Genomic DNA, 24,776 nt, shown 5'->3' with positions numbered 1-24,776 from the left:
GCAACAAGCTTGTCAGGCAGAAGCAGATGAACTATCATTGGAGACATCATTAGTGGTGGAGAAACTTCAAAAGCTTTTGAATTTGGGTTCCTTTTGCACCCAGAATCTCATCTGCTGTTATGGAATTTGAATCTCCAGTCTATAAGCTTAGTCTGGGATAACAATAGCAGGCTGGGATGTTGGATGCATCCTGAATAACATGGAAAGGAAGAATGTGCCTACAGTAACTCAGTGCTTCCAGGCCTGTCTGGTTGTTGGAACTGTATGGAAAGGAAGAATGAAAACATACCATGGAGTCAGGTTCAGCAGGATTGTCTAAAATAAAGATTGAAAGGGAATTTGTAAAGGACTGTTCCTTCTTACCTCCTTCCTGTGCTTACTCATAAGCCATGGATCTAATCATTAGCCTGCACTGGTGGATTGATCCCCCTGTAGATCTCCCATTCTGGGAGGGTGGACAGATAATTGCACATAAGAGGTTGATTCTTTTTATTCTCCTAGCTCATTGGCAGAATCCAAATACCTGTGTTTGTCCTGTCCACAGTGCAGACACTTACTCTGATGCAAAGCTGGAGTCAGATGCTGATAAGGTAGGATTTATACCCACAGGAAGTTCCTCTGTAGGCGACCACAAAGCAATTAGTGCACAAGGCATGTGGGACTCTGAATGTGGTCTAATGTGAATCTCATTTTACCAAAGCAACATACAGAGTTCAAGTTTCCAGTTCACCAGCCTGCAGTGCAGAGGAAAACATTCCTGTGGGCAAGTGGAGAGAGAAAAGAAAGATCTGAAGACCTGTGACAGAGTTTCTGTGGGAGTCTCTTTAGCCCTGCCATATCTACAGAGTGCTGAGAATGCCACACAGCAAAGTTTTCACTGTGACAGGGAACGGATCACAAATTCATGAACCTTTGTGACTTGCCTGGATTATAATTCCCCATGATAGAGCTACTTAAATCTAAGGTGAGCTGCAGCCCTTCACAGCTCCAAAAATGAAGCACAACCAACATGCAGAGTGTAAGAGTGCAGAGAGTCTGGTTGTCCAAGCTGTGGCTCAGCTCACCATGCCCCAGTGCTTTCACAGGAGCTGCTGCGGGCATTTTAGTCAAAAGCTATTTAAGCCCCATCAGGACTAACTGGGAGAACTGATGAGCACAGACATTTGCCCAGCTTGCAGCATAGGGAAGGAAAATCAGGTGGACGTTAATCACCTTTTTGCAGACGCGTCAAGTAAAAAGGAGAAGCATATTCAATCCCATGAAAAGGCTTATTTTTGAGCAGTTGTTCTCTAAGACCTGATAGCCAAGTGCTGTACTCAAAGAACAAATGAAAGAAGAGGTGGCTCCTCTGGCACTGCCTGCTTTCCAAAGATAAAGGAAGATGGAATGCAGCACTCTGCCCATCCTGTACAGGAGGATGAGAGCCATTGACATAACTGTGAGAATTATTGTGATGGGGGCATCTGCCTTGCACTAAAAGGAGAAGTGGGAGCATGCAATGGATTTCTGCATATGTTTGAGTTTTCCCAGTCCTGTGGAGAGAGGCCTCTCTGACCATAATTGGAACAAACTTGTGAATAGTGTGTGTGAGCAGAAAGCAAATCTGAAGCTGCAGCAGCCAGCTCACCCTGCTGCATCATAAACAAGGAGACGTATTGCATGTGCAAGATGTAGGGCAGGGAAGGACGTGCTCATCCTACTGAAAAGGCAGGGCATTCACCAGAATTTTCTGATGGTTTTGGAGAGCTCATCTTGTCCCAGGTAGCTTTTCCTTCCAGGCAAGTGGAGGTACACAGACATGTGTTTTTGGTAAAAATCTGCCAGGAGAAACTGGTGGCAACCTATGACATCTGCACACACAGGTCATGGCTAGTGATAGGTGCAGAGGGACAGTGGGGGAAACCCTGTGGTTCCTACTCCAGCTGTTTTTATCCTGCAACCCAAACTAAATATTTATTTATCTTTTACTGGAAGAGGACATCAATTAGAAAGGCAGAGTCGTGCACTGACGCAGGTTATGCATCCTTTTTAGTCACATAAGGCCAGCAGCAGGAAGAAATGTGGTGAGATGTGAGGTTTGTCACCAGGCATTCTGTGTTCAGAGATGGGAACCAAACAACAAATAGCTTTCTTCCTGCTCAAAGGAAGAGCTTAGGAACCAGCAGGCATGCAGAAAGGCTTCTCTCAAACACAGCACTGAATAGAAAGAGGGGGACAGAGTCATGGCCCCACATCTGCCTTGAGGACACAGATGTCAGCCTGCATTCCTGCTCCTGGGGAGAAGTGTCCAACATGTCGCTGACCATGACATGCAAGGTCTTGTCAGATCATTACTGCAAGTTCCAGAAATATCTTCTGATTGCTAATACAGAGTGCTAGATTATCGTGCCTGCATTGCTATGATATTACTCTTTAGAATACTGTGAAATTTAATGTAGAGAGGAGCTTTTTTAAAGAAGATAAATGTTTACAAGGTCTTAGGAAAGCATAGAACTGTGAGCCAGTGCGAAGTTTAAGACAGTTGAAGCCAGCTATCTTCAGTTTCTTCTTTAAGTCACAATCGACGTTAACACATCCCCCACATTCTCAGGCTCTGAGACCCCCTGCATGTGCATTTTTTGGTTTTTGCCTTCATGAGATTCTGAGCTCCAGTCACTCATTAAACTAAAGCTCCAAATAATTTCTTTTGGCATGCATATGGACAGGCATTCACAGGAGAAGATTTCAGCTGAAATAACTGCAGTAAATTGCATCTGACCTTCCATCCTCTCTCCTTCTCCTGGAGGACTGAGCCAAGACTTGTGGAAGAGTGCCATCACATTTTCCTGATTCCCAGTTAATCCTTGGGGCTATGTCTGTGCCCAAATCCTCTGTGCTCCCAGCATCTCAGCATCTGCCTCCAAGCTCCTTATCCCCAACTTCTGCAGACACTTGCCCCAGCCAAAGCCGACAATTGCCTGCAAAAGGAGGTTGTTGCTAAGACAGCAACATAAATTTTGCCCACACTCGTGAGCATGGAGCAAAACATATGCTGGATTTTGCAGCAATGGAGATCCTCTCCATGGTTTTGAACACTACTGAACTTTGCTGCACAGTCAGAAGTCAAACCACAGCCACCTGGGTCCATCCGTGCTAAGTCAGAACTGATGAGATTTCAGCATGGCACAGAGCAATACTCTTTGGGCAGGAAAAGTAAAGCAGGTCAGTCCTAGGTTTGTTTATTTGTTTGTTTAAGATTGCATTTATTTTATAACTGACAGGTGATAATTTTTATTGGCGTAAAGTAACTTGCCAGGAATAAAAAGAAGTTTCTCTTTCTTTTTTTCGCAACAAGTAGATGCCAAACAAGTGGTTTCATGCTCAGAAGAGCCTCAGAAGTCTCTGCTGAATTGATTGACCATGGTTTAAACCAGTGTGCAGCACAGCCACTGAGGGAGAAACAGCACCAGGAGTCAGGGCATCAGGAAGGTCTACAGGATGCCACTGGGGCATTCTTCTGTGCCTCTTGGAGAACAAGCTGGAAAAGGCTGGAGCTGCATTTTAATCTTTTATATGTGTAGGATCCATCTGCTCTTGAACTTCAGGGAAATCTACTGCCAGGATCAGCCTCAAACATTGAAAGTGAGGTCTCTTCAAAAGGAAGATGAGTTCTGTGGGGCAAGCGGGAGAAAGCTTCAACTTTCAACCTTGAAAAACTCTAGGGTGGGAGTATGCTGTAGAAAGCAAAGGGAGACGACCCATCCTTTGATCAGCATCGAACTCCGCTTAATTGATCCAACATGCACATTTTATAACCGAGTTAATTAAGTTCATACATATTGCAAAACCCGAGCTCATCATTGGTTACAGATTACACACCAACGCCCCCTTTTTTTTTTCAATACCTGTGGTTTGTTATTGAGACCAAGATTTGTTTTTCTCATCCTGTTATGAACGGTTCTCAAGGCCTCCATGTTTGTCACTTTGCTTTCCCATACTTATCCAAGGACAAGATATTTACTTGTTATTGAAGACAAGCCTGAGAACTCTTGCTGTTTACAGAAACGTGGCTGAGAAACGGGCTTGAGAATTTGCTGCTTACAGCTGCCTTTTACTTTTCCATCAGCTGTATATTTTCATGGCCTTTTTTTTTCCTTCAAGCCATGTCTGAGCAAAATTCTCCAACAGTATGCAATGTACAATTTCAGCTAGATTTAACTAACTGTGACTGAGGGTCGCAGGGCTTCCTAGCCATCCTCCTCCCTTCAAGCCATTCTTCAGCTGAGAGGACTAATTGGATGGACCTCTTGGGGCTCCTTCCAGCTGTTTCCTGAGATATATTTGTATTCTGCAAAGGGAAGGCTCAAGCTGATTGCTTTTACAACAGCTTCAACAGGAAAAATTTGCATTAAAAACAATGTGGGAAGAAAAAAGACCTGGCATCTTAAAAGGTTTCTTCTAATTCTGGCAGGTCGATCAGCACATTCTCTGGCAGAAAGAAGAGTTCCCTGCTGTGTGTTTTCTAATGAATAGACCACTGCCCTCTAAAAAGAGATAGTGAAATGCACTGTGTAAGCACCTTATCCATCAGCCTTCGGAGTTTTGAAAGTATCTTTATTTTTTTGCTCATATAAAGTAAAAGTTCATTCTACTAATTCAGACAGGCCTTGTGGGCTGAAGAACATTTTCACATAAGCAAACTTGCCCTTTAAATCACTACCATGTTCTCTTATAATAACAATTTAATCTCTTACAATAGTGATTTAAAATAAGTGTATTTTAGTGTGGTCTACTGCTGCAGTTGGATCAGGTGGTATTTCAATCTGACCAGACTTACTTCAGGCAGAGAGATCTGGATGACTCCATTCTTGTCTTTGTCCAGGAGATAGAACACTTCTGAAATGTAGAAGGGGGGGGGGGGAAGCTGGATATAAAATACAGAGTTTTGCATGTAGAGAATCACTGCTCGACAAAATGTAAAAGTCTGGCTTTTTGCCATGATCTACTGGAAATTTAGACTGGCTCTGTAAGATAATATTACAGCGGTTCTTTCTTCTTACAAATAATTTCTAAGCTGCTTCATGAGGTGGAATAGATCTATAGCAGCAAAATGGGAGTTGGCAGCAGGACAGCTATAAAATCTGATGTGGTGGCATCTGTCATGATCCAAGGACAAACCTGTACATCAGGTCTGAGTAAGGACTGCAAGTGATAAATGATCCCATTTGTTAGAGCTGGGACGATGTGGGGGCCAGAGCACTAACCATAAGTTGCTGATAACTGTAAAGCACAAGAGAATGGTGTGTTGTGGAAATGTGTTCTCTACTCCCCATGGGCATTCAGACAGAAAGGCTTTTGCTATTTCTCCGTTGCTTCCTCTGGCTCAGTTTGCTGGCACCTGAACCTTTCCATGCAATTTGTTACATTCACAGCTAAAAGACACCAAATACCTAAGGCAATCCCAAAGCTTTCAGCTTTGGGAATTGCCCTTGGGTACTCACTGAACAGGGTCTCCAGGCAGATCATGCAGGCCACAAAGCCATCAAAGTCAGTGGTAAGCTTGGTGCTGCAGGTGCAGCAGGTGACGATGCTGTGCTGCACCTCATCTTTGAGCCTGAAACCTGAGGGTCAGGAGAGCACAGGAGTCACTGACACAGCAGGTTAATTTGCTGTCTTGGATGTGATTTATCCATATCCTGCTGCAGCTGCAGGTTGAAGGGCAGGACTATTCCTCCAAGAAGGTCTGTTGAACTCCCTCACTCACCTCTGTGGGTTCTTTTCAAAACCAATTGTGCCAGCTGAAGAGAGACATAGAGTTCACCCACAGCATTTGTCAGACTGCATATTTCACATTGTTTCACAGCATAACCAGTCCTATGTTCCCCAGATAAACTCACCCCTAATTAGCAAGTGGGCACTGCAGCTGAATAGCAGTGATTGCAGCAGAGCCAATTGCTCACATAACACATTGGGCTCTATTCAGGCCCATATTCATGCTATTTCTGTCACTGGATCATTCACATAAAATCCACTGAGCAGAAGATAAATAAAGAAAAAACAGTGCTCCTCTAGATGTCTCTTAGCTGGCAAGCTCTGCTCCAAAAGTGAACACATCAGAGAGGATGTCATTGGAGCCTGCCTTGATCAGGCTTGCACCTTCTTCAGAGGAGACAAAGGTGGTGGGAGGAAATTAAGGAAAAAGAGGGTTTGGGCATAGCTCTGAAAGAGAACTATTAGATTAGGAAATAATGAGGCAAAAAATAGATCAAGTAATAATCAGATGAATAAGCAATGGTCACAGCATGGACAAAAGTACCAGTGGTTCATAACGCAGAACAGAGAATGGAGTTTGATGTATGAAACAGCAAAAGGATTGCAGTGTGTGACTGTCAGGAAGGGAGAATGTCACTGGCAATGTGTGATCTAGGTGACAGGAGAGAATAAAAGCCATTAGACCACTCTGCTGTTCTCCCAATGTCTGGTAATCCAATCTCTGAGCAACACACCTGCCTTTCCGAGGGCATGTCGTATCTCGTGGGAGTTGATGGTACCAGAGTAGTCACTGTCCAGTTTCTTATAGATTGTCTGTGGCAAAGGGTGTGGTGTTGTTCACAGAGGTCCCAGGATGAGGAAAGAGATGAGGATCTGACTCCATGTTTCAGAAGGCTTGATTTATTATTTTATGATATATACATTATATTAAAACTATATTAAAAGAATAGAAGAAAGGATTTCATCAGAAGGCTTGAACAGAAAGCAAAAAAAAAAAAAAAAAACCACACAAAAAAAATAAAAGCTTGTGTCTGACCAAGAGTCTGAGACAGCTGGACTGTGATTGGCCATTAATTAAAACCAACCACATGAGACCAATCACAGATCCACCTGTTGCATTCCACAGCAGCAGATAATTATTATTTACATTTTGTTCCTGAGGCCTTCAGCTTCTCAGGAGAAAAAATCCTAATGAAAGGATTTTTCATAAAACAAGTCTGTGGCAGAAGGGGAAGGAGGGAATGGAAGAGGGCACTGGAGTGTATGCCCCTGCAGCAATGCCATGGTGTGGGCACCAGAGGCAGGCTGGGCTTGCACAGCTGGGTCACAGCAGCCATGAAGATATGGCAACACAGGTCTCATCAGGGGCTACAAGCAGAAAACTTGGCCTTCACTGACTCAGGCTTTAAACTAAAAAAATTATTTTGCTAGCCCACCATACCACCCATGCCCTGCCATCCTCCCTGCTCATGTAGCTAACCAGTGCCAGGACAATCATTCCTACCTCTGCCTGTTCACATTGTCACTGCCGTGCCCACTGGTGGCTGGGACAGAGACTGTCCCTACCACCACAAGTTCCTACTCTTTGAAACATTAATGAGCGAGAGAAACATTTCAAGCAGTAAATGGCAACCTAGGCAGAGTGGGAAACACATTCCCATGGGCTGGCAGCATGCTTGCCTTCACATTACATGGTGGCAGACAGGCCATTGAGGAGAATATCCTATCATTTGGCAAACACTGCAACAAGTCAATCTTGCTTAATGTTTCCGACAAGATGACAGATGCCTCCTATTGCCAGTAGATTTATTATCCAGAATTAGAAGCCACCCAGACCTAGAGTTAATAGTGGATTTGGGTGTCAAGGTTTGCTTTTCTGACAAGCCTTAGGACAGAGCTGTGTCTTCATGAACCCAACATTTCTTCATGGAACTCCAGGGCAGATGCTCTGTGATGAGCAACATCAAGTATGGTGGCAGCAGGCTTGCCTGAAAGGGAGGTGGTCACACCAGGAAAGTCCAACTCTGACCTTCCTTTAGACCGCTTCATTCTGGGTGAACTTCTTGGGATATTAAATCCTGTATTAGAAAAAAAAAATAAAATCAACAGTTCTACAAGATTTCAAAAATACAAAGGCAATTTTTTGTAGGTCCTAAAATTATATTTCTTGTATTTCCTTATGCTTATCCAGCCATGCAATATATAGCAATGAAATGTTCATATGAGCTTTAACAGACCAGGCAGCAGAAAGAGCTGTCTTTGCCAATAATCAGAGTTAATCTGTCTTTCCATAGGGTATTGCAAATTATGGAGAATGATGGGGCCAAGGTGAAAGAGGACTTGCTTGTGCCCTGTCAAGTGAGAGGTGTTTCAGAGCCCTGGAACAAATTCGAGCCCCAAGAAGGAAGGCTTGCAATTATATCTGCCTGTGAGGGTTTAACTCTATCTCAGTTCTGGATCTGTACTTCAGAACTAATAGGGGAGGCAGGGGGATAGAGTCAGAAATGTTGTTACCAAATACTTTTGAATCTTCATCCAAAGTGTCTTGAATTCTACAAGTCTCAAGGTGTTGGGTCCGTCGGTCTGGGTCATGTTAAGGCATGGTTCAAAAATCAGGATTCCTTTATTAACAAAACTGGAGTGTAAAAACAAGAGCTGGATGGTGCAACACTGGAGAGCAATCTGGAGAGCAGTTCTGTTGAAAATAAATCACCCATCACAGTGTCATCCTAATGCCAGTTTAGTTCTCATTTGTAATGCATCTCCATCTCCCACAGACATGCCCACCACTCCATATTTGCTTGGTTAAAGGCATGCCAAGAATTTCTAGGCTATCTTCACTCTCAAGGAATGATATATGGGATTATTAAATATATAAGCAAGATTAAAAGATTAAAAATGTCCACATTTTGGACACTTAACAGTAGGTTAGATTTCACTTTAGGGGGAAAAGAGCCCAGTGTTGCAGCAGAAAATTGTTAGAAACCAGAGGCAGGAGCTGCAAGTGAAGAGAGTCAGTAGCTGTCTAGAGCATCCTCTCCCATGTCCTTCAGGTCTTTGAACATCCCTTCCTGTCGGGAGTTTAGTTCAAGCATGGCTTAAAGAAAAAGGCCATGAAGCCATGCAACTGAGAGAAAAGTAACAGGTAGCTGTGAAGCAGTTTCAAAGCAGTTTCCAGCCTGACTTCTATAAACAATTAGTCTCTCTCAGGCATCATTGTATAAACAATAAGGTTCTCAGGCAGTCTTCCCATAACAAATGTAACATCCTCTCTGGGAAAAGATGGCACCCTGGAAACAGATGTGGAAGTTTTGGGAGCCGTTCATATCACAGTGGGAACACTGGTTTTGTTTTATGTAAACAATCAACGGTATTGTAAAACAAAAGGAGTGGTTAGAGTTTCCTCTGTTAGCCTATCGTAAACCTGAATTTTGGAATATGCATGAAGTTAATTAACACTGTTATTTAAAGTGACTGATCGATCAATAAATTCGGAGTTCGATGCACAATGGTCGTTCTCCCCCTCACTTCAACACCTTCCAATGTAAAATTATGCAGAAACAGGGATTTGGACACTATGACATTGTACTTACTGAGTTACCCCATTAAGCTTGGGAGCCTATGGAGTGTAGGACAATGGCATCACTTCTCTTAACAGCCAATTGTCCACAAGATCCACAGTGAATCTTTGCTGGCCTCAATATGGCCATGCCATGGCACCAACACTAGCAAGCTCCTAGGAGCATGGATCATCACCTTCCCAGTGCAAAAGAGTACTGAGTAGAGGTGTTGACCTCCCTTTTTCCTTTGGCTACACAAACCTGGGCAGAAGTGTTGACCTCTCCTTTTCCCTTGACTACACAAACCTTATAAGCTCCCAAGTGTCCCCCCAGTTATGCAGAAGGGAGGCAGGCCCTGCCTGTACTTGCAGTCTTCCCCCTCGGAACAGGCTCAGCATGCCCCTGCTGCTGTGAGCTCAGGGCTCTGTAAGCAGGACCTGACTCAGAAACAGCAGCTGTGGATGTACTCAAAACCTGCATCTTGCCAAGCATGCTGTGTATGCACCTGGAACTGCACAGGCAGAAAGGCCCTACTTCCCCCCACTATATTTAGGAAAATGTTTAAGTAGTGAGAGATGGTGATGAGAGAAGCAGCTGATGATTAAATAGTCCAGGTTTCTGCCACCATGAACTGATAGAGATGCTTGGTTGAGTTTTTTGCCCCCAGCCATGTGCTGGGACAAATGAAGTGTAAACTTAGCCCAGCTTGTCAGGAAGTTTTACAAAAGAGATCCAGAAACTTTAAAGGTGATGAAATTACATTCAAAGGATACATCTAAAAGGCTCATCATCTCCCTGAAAGTGTTAATGTTGAATCTATCATTTTTCACATCCTTTCCTGTACAAAAAGGAAATATAAAAGACAAAGTGAGAAATAGTTTAAGACAAATATTTTTCTGCAGACAATGCTGAAAATACCAACCACCTTAAAATCTTGGTAGCAAAGCAAATGCTGTAACATTTCTTCCACTATGTCCTTTCAGTTGATTAATATGGCTTTTTTTTCCCCCCACAGTGGGAGGGGATGTTATTGGTTTTGGTGGTGATAAGTCTCTATTTGTCCACAGAAGTCATGCAGCAGCAGCATAATAACACTGCCCATGGTGGTCCTCCCAGAAAAGTACAGGGAATGTTGTGTCTCTGCAGAACATCTGCTGGCCATGTTTGGAAGGGAAGCACCAGGCACTATTTCCACCCCACCCCATATTTAGAGGTTCAACAAATCAGGAGAAATTCAGCTGGGATCAGACAAAAACTCCATTTTTCTTCACCCCTAGCTGACAGAGTTTTGTTAGCATAGACCCTGTTCTCAGCTCCATCCAATGGGAAGTACATCATATACTCTTCACCAAAACCCAGTTTAGAATTCTTTTAAGTTCAGTTGCAGTCACTTCATGGTCCTGGACAGAAAACAAAACATACTGTAGGTGTTAACAAAAAAAGATATTTGAAGAAAGCTCTATTGATTTGCTATCAGACATCCAGAGACTATTTTCTTTCCAAATCTAAGACATGTAAAGCCTTAATTTTTTTCAAACCCTTCACATTTACCCTCAGATATCAGAGGGAGAAGATCTTCAAAACCAATCATACTTCCTAGACATTCAGCCAGGAAATAAGTGGTTTGTTAGGTGCTGTGGTGACGTGACCAAGTAAATGGCAACTTTTTACAATGTTTGACTGAATAAAAAGTTTCAGGAAAACATTTGAGATTTTCAGGGCTTACGGAAACTACAACCAAACAATTCTAAAATTGCCATCTCAAAACTCAGAATGGTCTTCCTAACTAAAAAGATGTCTTCCCTCTCCAGTAACGGTGGCCACCTGTTCATTAAGAGGAAACCTGACATGACAGCCACAGGCTAACGCAGCAGGACTTTATAGATACTGTTTTTCAAATATATTAAGTAAAGAAAAAGCCCAGCTGACAGTATTTTAATTCCTGGGGCTAAACAAAAAGGAAGGAATTGGCCAGCCAAACAATTGTCAGAATTATACAATAATGCCACAGGTAATTTATTTCGCTCTGGGATAATATTTTCATAGTCCTCACTCCTATCGCCCCTATTTTCAAAGCTATTCCTTGCCTTGCATTACCAAGGGGAAAAAAAAAATCACATTTTGCACCAATAAGAGGAACATTTAGAAAATCTTCTCTATTGTAAAATAAACTGAACTGAAGCTATGAGTTAATAAAAGGGGAGAAATACTTGGTTTTTTGAACAGACAGTAAAAGGAATTGGCAAGTCTAATATTTGTATAATCATAACAGAGATGTCTCAGGTTTTTTAATTCACTTTAATCCACTAACCTCTCCAGAGAGCTTTTGGAACGGAATCTTGAATTCATCATCTAAATCTTTGCTATCAACATGAGGCAAGAGGAAGGGGATGGCCAAGAGAGTGGTTAACAAGGTTCTAGAAAGTGAGCTGTGGATATTGTAAAGATGCTGTACAGGGGCTTATTTACAGCAACAGAAAATGAGCATGTGCTCTGCAGCAATGGCAAAACAGAGGCACTACTTTAGTCATGACCAGCCAGGGGCTGGCTTAGAGCAAATACTTCCTAAGGCTGATGAGAAAGTTTTCTTCTGTTACCAAGACAGCATAAGAAAAGAGCCACAGTGAAAAAATGTTGCTGCGCTTGGCCAGAGCAATTCAGCAGCTCCTTGGAAGCCTTTTGCAGCTTCTCCCAGACTTCAGGAAGACTATTTGTTTCTATGAATATATGCCCTTTCCACCTTCTCCTACTCATGCAGGAGGTAAGGACAACCAAATATGTTGTAGTTCAGTCTACAAGAGTGAAGTCTCTGTGCCACATGGCCCGGGTACATAAAAATGAATGGGAAGCTAAGACATGGACATATGTAAAAATTCCCCATGAGCAAAAAATATTTCTCCTCAGCACTAAAACATTCTGTAATCCCAGCTCGAATGAGAAATAAAAATCATGCCCCTGTTTACTTCCACATTATGAAGGAAAACTCTGCCCAGTTAGTTCGTCTAACCTCATATGACTTTGCAGACACCTCATCACCCATTGTCCTAGAAAAAAAAAAAAGAAAATAGTTAAACCAGAAATTATGAGTCTACTTTAAATTCTTGCCTTTAAAATAATTAGCAAAACAAACAAACAAAAAAAACAACCAAAACCCCCCCCCCAAAAAACAAACAAAAAACCAAAAAAAACCCCAAAACCTATTTAACTATAAGGTGTTAATAAATGCCTACAGAACAAGCCCCTAAGTTTCCTGCTTCCCATGCTCTGCATCCCATCTCTGCCTGCCCCAACTCTTTGAATATATTTCCCATGGGAAATGCAACCTTGCTGTTCTTGTCTTCCATCCAGACTCCGGCTTTTTCATCCAATGGATGATATTGATATTGATACAACCCCTTTTAAAACCATCTCATCATCATCATAGTCTCAAATCCTGCACTCTTTCATTGTGGAAAATTCTCCTTCACAGAGCTGAGGGACCTTGTTCCCAGCCAAGTTCTTAGGGGACACCTCTGAAGAGCCATGACTCTGAAGAACCATCTGCCATAGATGTGTGGTAACTATGGTAGATTGTGGGAAAAATGTATTGTGGAAATGGGCCTATTTTGCTGGCTAAGACAAAAGATCAAGCCCAGGGTATGGATGCAACATGTGACCTTCTCCTTTGTGTGCCTCCCCAGCAGAAGGGGGGGTTTTCAGGGAAGGTACTCACTGTGATTTATCCTGATTCTCAGCAAAATCTCTCAGTCAGAACTCCCCATTCTTGTAGGGCTCAAAGGTGGAGGGCTCAAAGGTGGAGGGCAATGCAGTACCGTCCCTGTGGCAGCATCATGTGGCTGGAGACCTCATGCAGGTTCACACAGGGGTCAGTCCAGGCTGCTGGCTGGTGCCTTGCAAAGAAAGCATGGCCTGCATGCACATCTGTGCTGCTTTCCAGCTGTGGAGAACATGGTTTTGTCAGAAGCCCTTTGGCAGTTCTCTGGTAAACCAGCCACCTGATTTCAATTTCAGCGCTTCAAAGCCATCTCAAGCTTTTCATTGCAAAAATAATAAATCCATGAATGATGGCACAAAAGAAAACCACCAGAGTTCTGTCATGGGGAAGAGGCAGATGATTAGAAGGGGCAAGGATCTTCCTCTATAAAGATTCTCTTTTCACATGCCTCTTTACACTTGGTACCATAAAATAAATAATAGTATCATAATGTGTGCTCATATCTGATCAAATTACTACACTGTAAATTTTCTGTGCATTGAGCATTTTTTGCAAGCTTGTGGACAAATTTAATTTTCAGAGTTATTTTTTAGCAATTAATGATATTGAATAAATTTCCTAATTGCATAGGAATTGTAGTCTCCGATTTCTTTAAATAGACAGAAAAAAGTAGTAAATAGAACAAAGTAGTAGTCACAAGGGTGAGACTTCTGGGGCCACATTAAGTGATTTACCCAACTTTTATTAGTAATACTAAAGATATTGATTTGGATTTTGTAGAAAACAGTACTTAAATTTTTCTTAATACAAATATAGTCTGTAGGAAGTTAAACATTGCTCATTTTATTTCATAAAATAAAACACTGACATAAGAAGGAACAGTAGTGTAAGAACAACATCCCTGCTATAAAACTCCTATTCATGACTTTTGGTCCACAAAGATGTCTTTCAAAAAGTATGATTCAGTGACACACAAAAAATGTTGTGTGGCTGATGCAGGATGGGAAGTATCATTTACGGATAAGGTTTCTGTCTAAGACCAGAGCACACAAAAAAATCTTACCAAACATTGTATAATCATTCAGGTTTTCTGTTTTAAACTGTAGAAAAATATGCATGTTTTTCCTCTTTTATTCTGAGATAAGATTGAATTTGGTGTTTATTCAACAGCCCCTCACTCAATATTAAGCTAAGTGGGACTGCACAGGTTAAGAAGACAGATCCATATCTTCCCCAATATATAAAGTTCATTTTCCCTTTGCATTTGCAAGGCTGCTGAAAGAGCACAGTTAATTGCTATGTGGCCATATGTTCATTTACTGAGAGAAGAAAAGGGCTGAAAAGCCAAGGAAAAATTAGGATAGGAGTATAGGAGTATCGGATATTCCTACTGCCAGACACCCCTGGGGTCTTTCTCTTCAGTAATAAAAAGTCTCTTTGGCTCAGTATTGACATTTGGGGGGATTAGGGAAAGTTGAGCAGGGCTTGTTCATTACCAGGAGCCTTGGCTCATAACTGTAAAAGGAACAGATCCACAGAGCTTGGCATTTCTTCTAAACAATATTAGCTACATTTTTGCAGTTTTAGAGTGCAGAGGTCCTGTTCTGCCTTCACCTTAACTAAACAGACAAATTCTGACCTCAGTTGTACAAACTTCCTGGAAGCCAAATTTCAACAAGTATAAATGAGATCAAGACTGGGAGTCGGACATCTGTAGTAAATCCTTGTGTCCCAGTCCTTTGAAAATGATTATTCAGAACTTGAGATATTGGTCCCGTGATTCAAGGGCAAAGCTCTCCATCAGAGATATCATTCATAAGAAATAAGTCATTGTGGCAGCTAAATTTTCCAGTGCAAGAGGAGGTGCCCATGTGGAGGCTGAAAGTCTTCAGCAGAGACCACATACCTCCTGAGGAATCTGGAAGGAAGAGAAAGAGACAGTGGTAAAGTGCTTCTTTATACCTGCACCAGTAGGAAACAAATCAGATAAAGTCTCCTTCAGACACTTTCTGAAAAAAAAAAATTAACTTACAACCACATATAATAGTATCAGATACACATTGATACAGATATTCTGTCTTGTCCTAGAATTGTTCCAAAGGAAAAACTGTATCTTCATCTAGAGAAATCTATGGCATATCAAATTACTTTTCTCCTGATGTGGTGTTGTGAATGATACTGTTGGTTGGAAACATTTGAGTAAGTCTTTAAATGTTCAGTCAGGAACAGTCAGCAAGTTAGTGCTACTTCACTCCACTAGTCTACTGCTACTGAATATGAATAAAAATATAAGGCTGATGTCACTAGCAGTCAGCCTGGGGATGATGAGATTGTTGTGAGGCAACTATAACAAGTAGCAAGTTTCAATATTTGGCTCTTCCTAAATTAACTGAATTGCTATGTTAGTTTGTACCTCCAAATATAAGGCAAATTTTCCAAAAGCAATGAGTTGTCTTGAGAGCACAGATTCCAGTGAGAGCCAAAGAGACAATCCTCCCAATTCCCAAAAGAGCTTTTACAAACATCACCCATACAACATTTCTGAAGCCTGAGTGGCCCCTTGAGACTTCAGGGTCTTTTGTTGCCTATTACCAGCACATTGGGGCAGCAAGGGCAGAAGCTGGGTGATGGACACACAGTTGTTGTCAACAGGCAGCCACATGACTTAGAAAAGCTCTTCAGACCAGGTAGACAGACCTCAACACACATCTTTTCACCTTGTCCTGCAGAGAGATCTGCTTTAGGTCATCATCTCTGCAGTCCTAATGATAGTGGAACCCTGGAAAAAGTTAAAGATAGAATCTAAAATGTTAGGCTTTGTGCTTTCCCAGATCAACTGCACCTGCGTAAGCAGTACGATAAATTATATAATTGTTAGATGTGATGATTGTTTAGTAATTAAATGTAATTATTATATAACCATATGAAGAATAGTGAGAAACTATGTTGGAAATTCAGAGAGGGGCTAAATTTATGTATACAATAGAACAATAGAAATTTAATAATTAACATGAAAGTTATGTAATGATGGAGTATAAAACATGATCATTTTGGAGGTATGGTCAGAATCAGATTTGGGTTGAATATACCCTGATTCCCAGAGCTCTTAATAAAAAGCACCACATATAATCCCCCATGATTATGTGTTTTTGAATGCTAAAATTTTGGCGACCCAGATGGAACCCTTGTGAGTGCTGCTGAGCAAGTTCATGACTTGATCACACTCCAGCCGGCACCGAGGGATTCTCGGGGAGCCCATCGGCCGTGACTGCTTCTGCTGCTCACAAACGTCCCCGGGAGAAAGGTAAGGTGCTTTTTACTTTGGTTTTGGGTGCCTGCCAATAAGATGCAGCAAAAGCTACGCTTGGTTGGGCTAAAGGAATTCCTGTTGGTACAAGTCTAGGTGCCATTCCGTAAGACAATCGCGAAAGCGTTGCGGGTTTTGTGGTATTTTTGAAATGGAGAAACTTAAAGGCATTTTGGGCAGTAACACCCCTATCCCGCAAAATTCTCCTTTGGGGTGCTTATTAGCACATTGGAAACAAGGTAACTTTGGGAAAGAATTATGTAAAACTAAGTTGATTGATTATTGTAATTCATGGTGGCCAGAATATGCCTTGGAGAATGGTGAAAAATGGCCAAAATACGGTACTCTGCAATATAACACTATTTCGCGGTTAATGTAGTTTTGTAAACAAGAAGGAAAATGGGATGAAGTCCCATATGTTGATCTGTTTTTCTACTTATGGGGAAAGCCAGAATGGCAGGATGAATGTGGATTATTAGTGGTTAAAACATCTGCAAAGTGTGGGGTTTGTGAGGAACGTTGTTTAGAACACTTGGCGTTAAGAGAAAACTTGAGTAGGGAAAATTATACACATATTGATTTACAAGTAGCTCCAATAGGAACAAGAGAACCTAACCCTATCCCACCTGTTTCATCTGTTCCTATCCCACTACCTGCTCCTCACCCACTTAGTCCTGAGCCCGTCTCGTCTAGTACACCTTTCCCTCTTTATCCTCCTCTCCCATCATCACCCGATCCCTCTTCCTCGGAAGATGAGCAAAACCTAACTGTGATAGAAAGGAGAAAGAGGTCTGAAAAAGATAGCAATGGTAATGAATCAGTGACCCCAATAGCCCATAGAACCCGGGGTCGGGCAAAGCTTGCTCCACTTGTGCATAGAAAAGGCATAAGCAAACAAAAACGGACTGTGATTGCCCCCTTGCGACAACGTGTCGGAGTGGAAGGGCCAGTATTTGTAAAAGTGCCTTTTTCCCCGGCAGACTTAGTTATTTGGAAACAGTCAGAGGGAACTTATAAAGAAAATCCTGATAAAGTGGCACATGTAGTAAAAATGGTTATGAAAACTCAAAATCCTGACTGGGATGACATACAAGTAATATTAGATACTCTGATGGATTCTACTGAAAAAGAAATGGTACTTAAGGCAGCCAAAGAGAGGGCAAGAGAAGATATTAGAAATGGGCTGGTAACAGGGAATTTAGATGTGAATTTCCCAATTGAGGATCCAAATTGGGACCCTAATTTATTGTGCGATATGAGGAGATTACGGAAATATCAAGAGTAGATCCAGATAGGATTTCAGAATGCTGCGCCCAAAACTATAAATTGGTCCAAACTATATGAGGTTCGACAGGAAAAGAAGGAATCTCCCACTGTGTTTTTGGAGAGGCTTAAGGAGGTAGCAAGGAAATATACAGACCTCCAAATGGATACAGAGCAAGCAAAGGTTCAGCTCGCTCTCATATTCTTGGGCCAATCACAGGATGACATTCGTAGAAAATTGCAAAAATTAGAAGGGGAAGAATTAAGGAATTTGGATAAGTTACTTGAGGTTGCTTGGAAAGTATATAACAATCGAGAAAAAGAAGCTAGTAAAAGGCAGCAGCAGAATCTTTTGGCAGTAATACAGGGGAAAGAGAACCCAAATTTCGGGGGGCATAACAGGAATGGTCGGGGTAGGAGACCAGTTACCCAGGGGTTAAGCCTGAATCAATGTGCGTATTGTAAGCAGGAGGGGCATTGGAAGCGAAATTGCCCAAGTTTGAATAACCAGTTTGACCAGGGCAATCAGTTCCAGCAGGCTACCAAGGAGATGGTCCTGGGGGAGTATACCAGCTGACTAGACGTAGAACCGGTAGAACAAGTTAAGGAACCTGTTGTAAATATACAGTTAGGGCATTAAGATGTCAGATTTCTAATAGATAAGGGAGCTACTTTTTCTGTATTGAATGATTTGCAAGGACAAACTGGGGACAAGGAAACGACAATAGTCGGCGCTACAGGGAAAGAGGAAAAACGGCCTTTCCTGCAACACCTAGATTTGTGTTTTAGAAACAAGGTTATAACACACGAATTTTTATATGTACCTGAGTGTCCAATTCCGCTTTTAGGGAGAGATTTGCTAGAGAAACTTGATGCAGTAATAACCTTTGAAAATGGAGAGTTTATAATGAAAATACCTGAATCAAAGATGGGACAGATATTAATGATCAAAGAAAAACCTGTTCCCTCTATCCCTAGGGAGGTAGAAGATGCAGTGATTCCCTCTGTATGGGAGACAGATACACCAGGGAAATCTAAATTGGCACAACCAGTGCATGTGGAGTTAAAAGAAGGGGCAAGGACTGTACAAGTCAAACAATATCCCATAAAACCAGAAGCACGGCAAGGAATAGTAAAGATTATTGAGAAATTCTTGAAATACCGAATTTTAGAAGAATGTGAATCAGAATTTAATACACCAATATTTCCAGTAAAGAAGCCAAATGGTGAATATAGATTAGTGCAAGATTTGAGAGCAATAAATAAAATAACAAAGGACATTTATCCAGTAATAACAAATCCTTATACATTGCTAACATCTGTAAAGGAGATATATAAATGGTTTACCGTAATTGATTTAAAAGATGCCTTTTTCTGCATCTGCCTTGACAAAGAAAGTAGGAAACTGTTTGCCTTTGAGTGAGAAAACCCAGGGAACGGAAGAAAGACCCATCTCACCTGGACACGACTCCCACAAGGCTACAAGAACTCGCCGACCCTGTTCGGAAACCAACTGGCAAAGGAACTGGAGATTTGGACCAAAAATGGGCGAGTACCAAGAGACCAATACTTATTGTTGCTGTATGTTGATGATATACTAATAGCTACAGAAGAAAGAGCAACCTGTATAAAAGTAACCATTGAGATTTTAAATTCACTGAGAATGAGAAGCTATAAAGTATCCAGAGAAAAGGCACAAATCGCACAACAGACTGTGATTTACCTAGGATGTGAAATTTCACAAAGGCAACGAAAACTAGGTACTAACCATATCCAAGCTATTTGTGCTATTCCAGAGCCCCAGAATTTACATGAGCTGCGAGTCTTCCTTGGGATGGCAGGATGGTGTCGCTTGTGGATCATAGACTATAGACTGATTGCGAAACCCCTGTATGAAGCTCAGAAGACACAGCCATTCACCTGGGGCAAACCACAGAAAGAAGCCTTCCTAAAATTAAAGGAAGCACTGACAACTGCTCCAGCACTAGGGTTACCTGATCTGTATAAAGATTTTCAGCTGTTTGTACATGAAAGGCTGTGCCTAGCACTAGGAGTCCTGACCCAACGTCTGAGAAGATGGAAAAGGCCGGTGGGCTACTTTTCCAAACAACTCGTCAACATAAGTGCCGGGTGGCCACCATGTCTGCAGGCAGTCGCAGCTACTGTGATACTGATACAAGAAGCCAGGAAACTTACTATGAGAAGGCACATAGATGTCTATGTACCACACATGGTAACCACTGTCTTAGAACAAAAGGGGGGCCATTGGCTATCTCGCAGCAAAATGATGAAATTCCAGGTAGTCTTGACTGAGCAGGATGATGTCACATTAAAAACAACTAACCTTTTGAATCCAGATTTGTTCCTAGGTACCACAACTGAAGAAGGCCCTGAGAATGAAACAGATCCAGCAATAACGAACACTGACACTAGTAGCAGAACGAGGGCAGACAAAGTAAGTTGGTGGGCATGTAATAAAACTTACGACTGCACTTCAGATGATGAAGAGATAAAACAGATGCCGCCCTGCAGCGATGACTGGCCGGAGACCCTGTGACCTGGCTAGCTGAGAAGGTGGCCAACAGTCCCACTGCAGCAGGGGGTGTCAGCCCCGGTGGCAAGGCCCAGGACTGGCAGCTTCAAGCACCCCTCGGCGGTAATAGCCTTGGGCTGTGCCTGCAGGACGAGGTCTCGGGGTAGAGCTGCTGAATAGGGCGGAGCAGAAAAGAGCCGGACACTCTCTGGGGTCAAACGAGTTTAATGTCCCGGGGGGCGACCAGCAGGGAGTGACCGCGAGAGAAAAAAAAGTTGGGCATGGGATTATAAAGGGAGGTGGTAACTGGAGGTGGGATTTACAAAAAACCAATCAGGGGAAGTCAGGGGACGTGCTTAACATAATAAACTGTAAGGGAGAACTAATCGATACATTATAAAGGAGGGGCCCCGGGACCTCAGCCAATCACTACTCCCACTGAGAGGAACATTCTGGAAGACTGGGAGTGGTGGGGAGTGATTGACTGGGCCCAGGGAGGAGGGAAAATAATACATATTAGGAGATACAGGGTGGGGAAATTACATGACATGGGGGCAACCATAGCAACTAAGTAATAGACAGAAACTAGGGTGGGGAAAACTGGGAGGACAGAACCATCGTAACAAAGGGGGGGGAAGAAACAGAACATACCAACACACCACAACATCTCCCCCTTTTTTGTTAAATAAAATTGAAAAGAACGGAAAAATCTGTACTAAAAGGTTCAAAAGGCTGGATTCCGGGGCTGATCAGTCCAGGCGTCTTCTTCTTCGAAACACAGCTCCTGGTGGTATAAGGGAGGCGCAGCGAGCTCTTTTTCATCTGCGGTTTCCTCTGCCTCCGAAGGATAGGTGTCTCCCTCTGCAGATTCTCCCGCTACCACCTGGTTGACACTTGGAGCTGAGATCTTATTAACAAGTCTTTGGACCAGCCCACGGACCAGCGAAAAGCAAATCAAAAGTAAAAATAAAACTAAAACAACTTTCATAACCGATTCTAGAACAGAACTGGCCCAACTGCCCAAGCCCCAGCCCTTAAAAATGTCCCTCAGCCAATCTGATGTTTCTTGCTCCATCCGATGGACTTGGTCTTTCATCTTCAGGATGGTGTGTCTGACGTTCTCAGCTCTTGATGACAAATTCATGCAGCAGAGGCCCTCAAACTCCTCACATTGATGATGATGGAGCAGCAATAGGAAATCTATTGCTGCCCTGTTCTGGAGTGTCGCCTTCCTTGTTATTTCCTCGTCTGTGAGGAGGTCGTATATAGCAGCCGAAGTCAAATTGGCTTGCTTAACCACCCAACACTCTAGGCAGCCCAATTCACCTAGAGACTTCGCCACTGATACCCACGGCAACAGAATGGTAAAAGCGACGGTTTTGGAATGGGACCAATGTGTAATTTCATCATCACAGTCTTCTGGGAGATCTTTAAGATCTCTTTTGGACCTGGCCAATTCTGCTGTGATGTTAGTCTTCTTCCAATTCACAATTTGAGTCATGTTGGGGGTAAACAGCGTCAGCTTGCCTAATGTGCACGGCCCTCCGATCAGACCAGAGGGGATGCCTGCCCACGCTCGGTCGCCACAAATTAAGAATGCTCCCTTGGGAAGGGCGTATGGGGTGCGGCCCGTGGTGGTGGGGCTGCTGATCTTTAAAACGGCCTTGCACCACTGGTAGGCTTGATATTCAGCTTTATTCTGTTGCACCACCTCACTGCCCTTCTCAATAGAGGAAAAGGTATACTCAAATTGAAAACAAATAGAGGAATTGGCGGAACCGAGCAGGTGGAGTTCAGTGGGCTCGGAGGGCAAAGAATCCAGCTTTACCACTCCGTCTCTCCAAGCGTTGCTGGAATCAAAACTAGGAAGGATAGTAAGACTCCATGCCAAAATCGGGGAAAGGGCTGACTGAAAAGCGGAGGGGAATTCACCTGGAGAGAAAGGGATCCCCACAAGGCACGACGACATCGGGTCCTCTGCTGATGCTGCGTCGAGGCAGATATGATCTTGCCCTAACGCCTGAGCCAAGGTACGCCAGACATTCACCTTTGGCTGAGGGACGATCCACGCTGCCCAGGGTGGAAGGAGGAGGCAGAAGATCAGGAGATGTAAAGGAGCGCTTGGGCGCTGCCACAGTTGAGGGCTGAGCTGGGCCATTCTGGCGTGGTGTGGGCCAGGCAAAGGGAGACAAACTGAAAAAACAAAACAAGCATGGTTATAACTTAAATATTTTCTTAAAGAGATGGTTCTGTCTCAAAAAGTAAATTAAGTTCGGGGGAAGAATCTGAGACAGGGGAGGAAGGTCGGGAATCAAGAACGACTCGAAAAGGGGCGCGAAACAATTGTGGAGAGGAAGGGGACCCGGTCGGAGGGAACCTGTGGAGAAAATAAAGGTGAGAGAAAGTGAGAGGTTTCCTCCTCTGCCGCCAACATGCCTCCTGCACCTGTGGCACAGTCTCGGATGTTTTTGCCTGCTTGGGGAGGAAGGGCTTGACCCATTTTGATGGTATCCATTTCGGCCCTGAGGGAGTGGACACGCAAGCGTATCCCCTCCCCCAGGTAACCAGGTCATATGGCCCTTCCATCCGCCAGGTCTCCGGATCCCTTATCAGAACCGGAGGCCTGGCCTTCGGCTGCAGCTGTTGGTGACTGCCGAAGTGCCGGACAACTGGAGGATTCAGGTTGTCAAAAGAGCAGTTTAGGAAGTTTAAGGTGTACAAAGCTCTCGACAACCGGACGTGGGGGGTCTCCACCTTCACTGCCGCGCGTTGTTTCTCCAAGATCCTTTTCAGGCTCTGGTGGGCCCTCTCCACCATGGCTTGGCCTGTCGGGGAATAGGGGATGCCGGTCTTATGCTCTATTCCCCATTGTTGCAGGAAGCTCCGCAGCTCCTTGGAGGTATACGCTGGGCCGTTGTCAGTTTTTAAAGCCCTAGGGATGCCCAGGACAGCGAATGCCAGAAGCAAGTGCTTCTGGACATCCGCCGCCCTCTCACCTGTGTGGGCAGAGGCAAAGATAGCTCCTGAGAAGGTATCGATGGAGACATGGACGTAACACAGCCTCCCAAAGGACGGGATGTGTGTCACGTCCATCTGCCACACTTCACAGCTCGCCAAGCCCCTGGGGTTTGCCCCAACTGCGATGGTAGGCATTTGATGGGCTTGGCATTGGGGACATGTGGCCACAATCGCCTTGGCCTGATCCTGCGTGAGATGGAATTGCCTGACCAGGCCTGGTGCATTTTGGTGAAAGAGCTGATGGCTGATCTTAGCCTGGCCAAACACATCTGGGAGCGGGCCCACCGTGACAGCAGCCGCGGCCAAAGAATCAGCCCGACGGTTGCCCTCAGCGATGAACCCTGGCAGATCAGTGTGTGATCTTACATGCATTATAAAAAACGGATGCTCTCGGTGGGAGACTAATTCTACGAGTTTTGAGAGCAAATTAAACAATTTTTGGTTAGAGACCTCCTGCAGAACTGCTGATTCCGCTCTAGATACTACACCAGCCACATATGCGGAATCTGTGACCAAATTGAAGGGACCAGGAAACCTCTCAAATGCTCGGACGACTGCGTCTAATTCAGCTACTTGTGGAGAGGCCTCCACAATGGCAACATCAGCCTTCCACCGCTGAGTCTGAGGATCCCTCCAAGTCATTACAGACTTGTGGGATGCCCCGGACGCGTCGGTAAATATTGTCAGAGCATCTAGAGGCTTCTTACTCTGAATTCCCTTGATTGATAATTTAAACTCCGAATTAAAAAGTTTATGGGCCGGCCGATCGACCGCAACGCGGCCAGTGTAGCTGTCTAATGCGAATTGAAGCATTTCATTGGTTTCCAGCAGTTCATTGAAGGTCTTTAATTTGAGTTGGCCCGAAACCAATTGAATTGGAAGGTGAATGCATGCAAAATCACAGCCTGCCAGCTCCCTGATCCGAGATCTCGCCTTTCGGATCAGTTCGGCCATCAGCTCTTGTGGCCTTGTCATCCTTTTGGACCTGTGGTGGCTGAGGAACACCCACTCTATGATTAAGAGGGGGTCGCCCAGACCCTGGTCCTTTAAACTCTTGTCCCACTGATGGATCAAGCCGTGAAGATGTGGCAGCTTCCCCAGAATAATGAATTTAAATGGCAGGCCCGGATGGTAGCGGTGGGCCTGCCTGACCGAAATGATTTTCTGAACCTTCTCCAGGGCTACCTGAGCCTCTGGGGTGAGTTCCCTAGGAGAACTCAGCTCCTCTCCCCCTTTCAATAAATTGAAAAGGGGGGCTAGGTCTTCTGTTGGTATACCTAACCAGGGTCTCACCCAATTTAAAGACCCACACAGTTGGTGAACATCTGCTAGGGTCTGGACTTTCGTCCGGATGGCCAATTTCTGCGGAACAATGGTCCGCTTGGTGATTTCAAGGCCCAGGTACCTCCAAGGTGGCATCCTTTGAATTTTTTCTGCTTGGAGCTCGAACCCTGCAGCAACCAACGCACTGGTTGTCAGGTCAAGCGCATGGGCAAGTAGATCATCTGTTGGGGCACAGACGAGGATGTCATCCATATAGTGATGTAACAGGACGACATCCCCGAGGGCTGTACGGACAGGAGACAGCAGCGAAGCAACATACCACTGGCAGATCACAGGACTATTCTT

At 43.7% G+C, this 24,776-nt stretch overlaps 1 pseudogene; it reads right to left on the bottom strand.

Moving 5' to 3' along the window:
- Nucleotides 1-3,404: 3,404 nt before the first annotated feature.
- LOC131555086 (calpain-8-like) overlaps nt 3,405-24,776 on the bottom strand; it is a 55,490-nt pseudogene continuing 34,118 nt past the window's right edge.

The sequence above is a fragment of the Ammospiza caudacuta genome, chromosome 3 (genome assembly GCF_027887145.1).
Source record: "Ammospiza caudacuta isolate bAmmCau1 chromosome 3, bAmmCau1.pri, whole genome shotgun sequence".
NCBI lineage: Eukaryota > Metazoa > Chordata > Aves > Passeriformes > Passerellidae > Ammospiza > Ammospiza caudacuta.
This window is presented reverse-complemented; position numbering and strand designations above follow the sequence as displayed.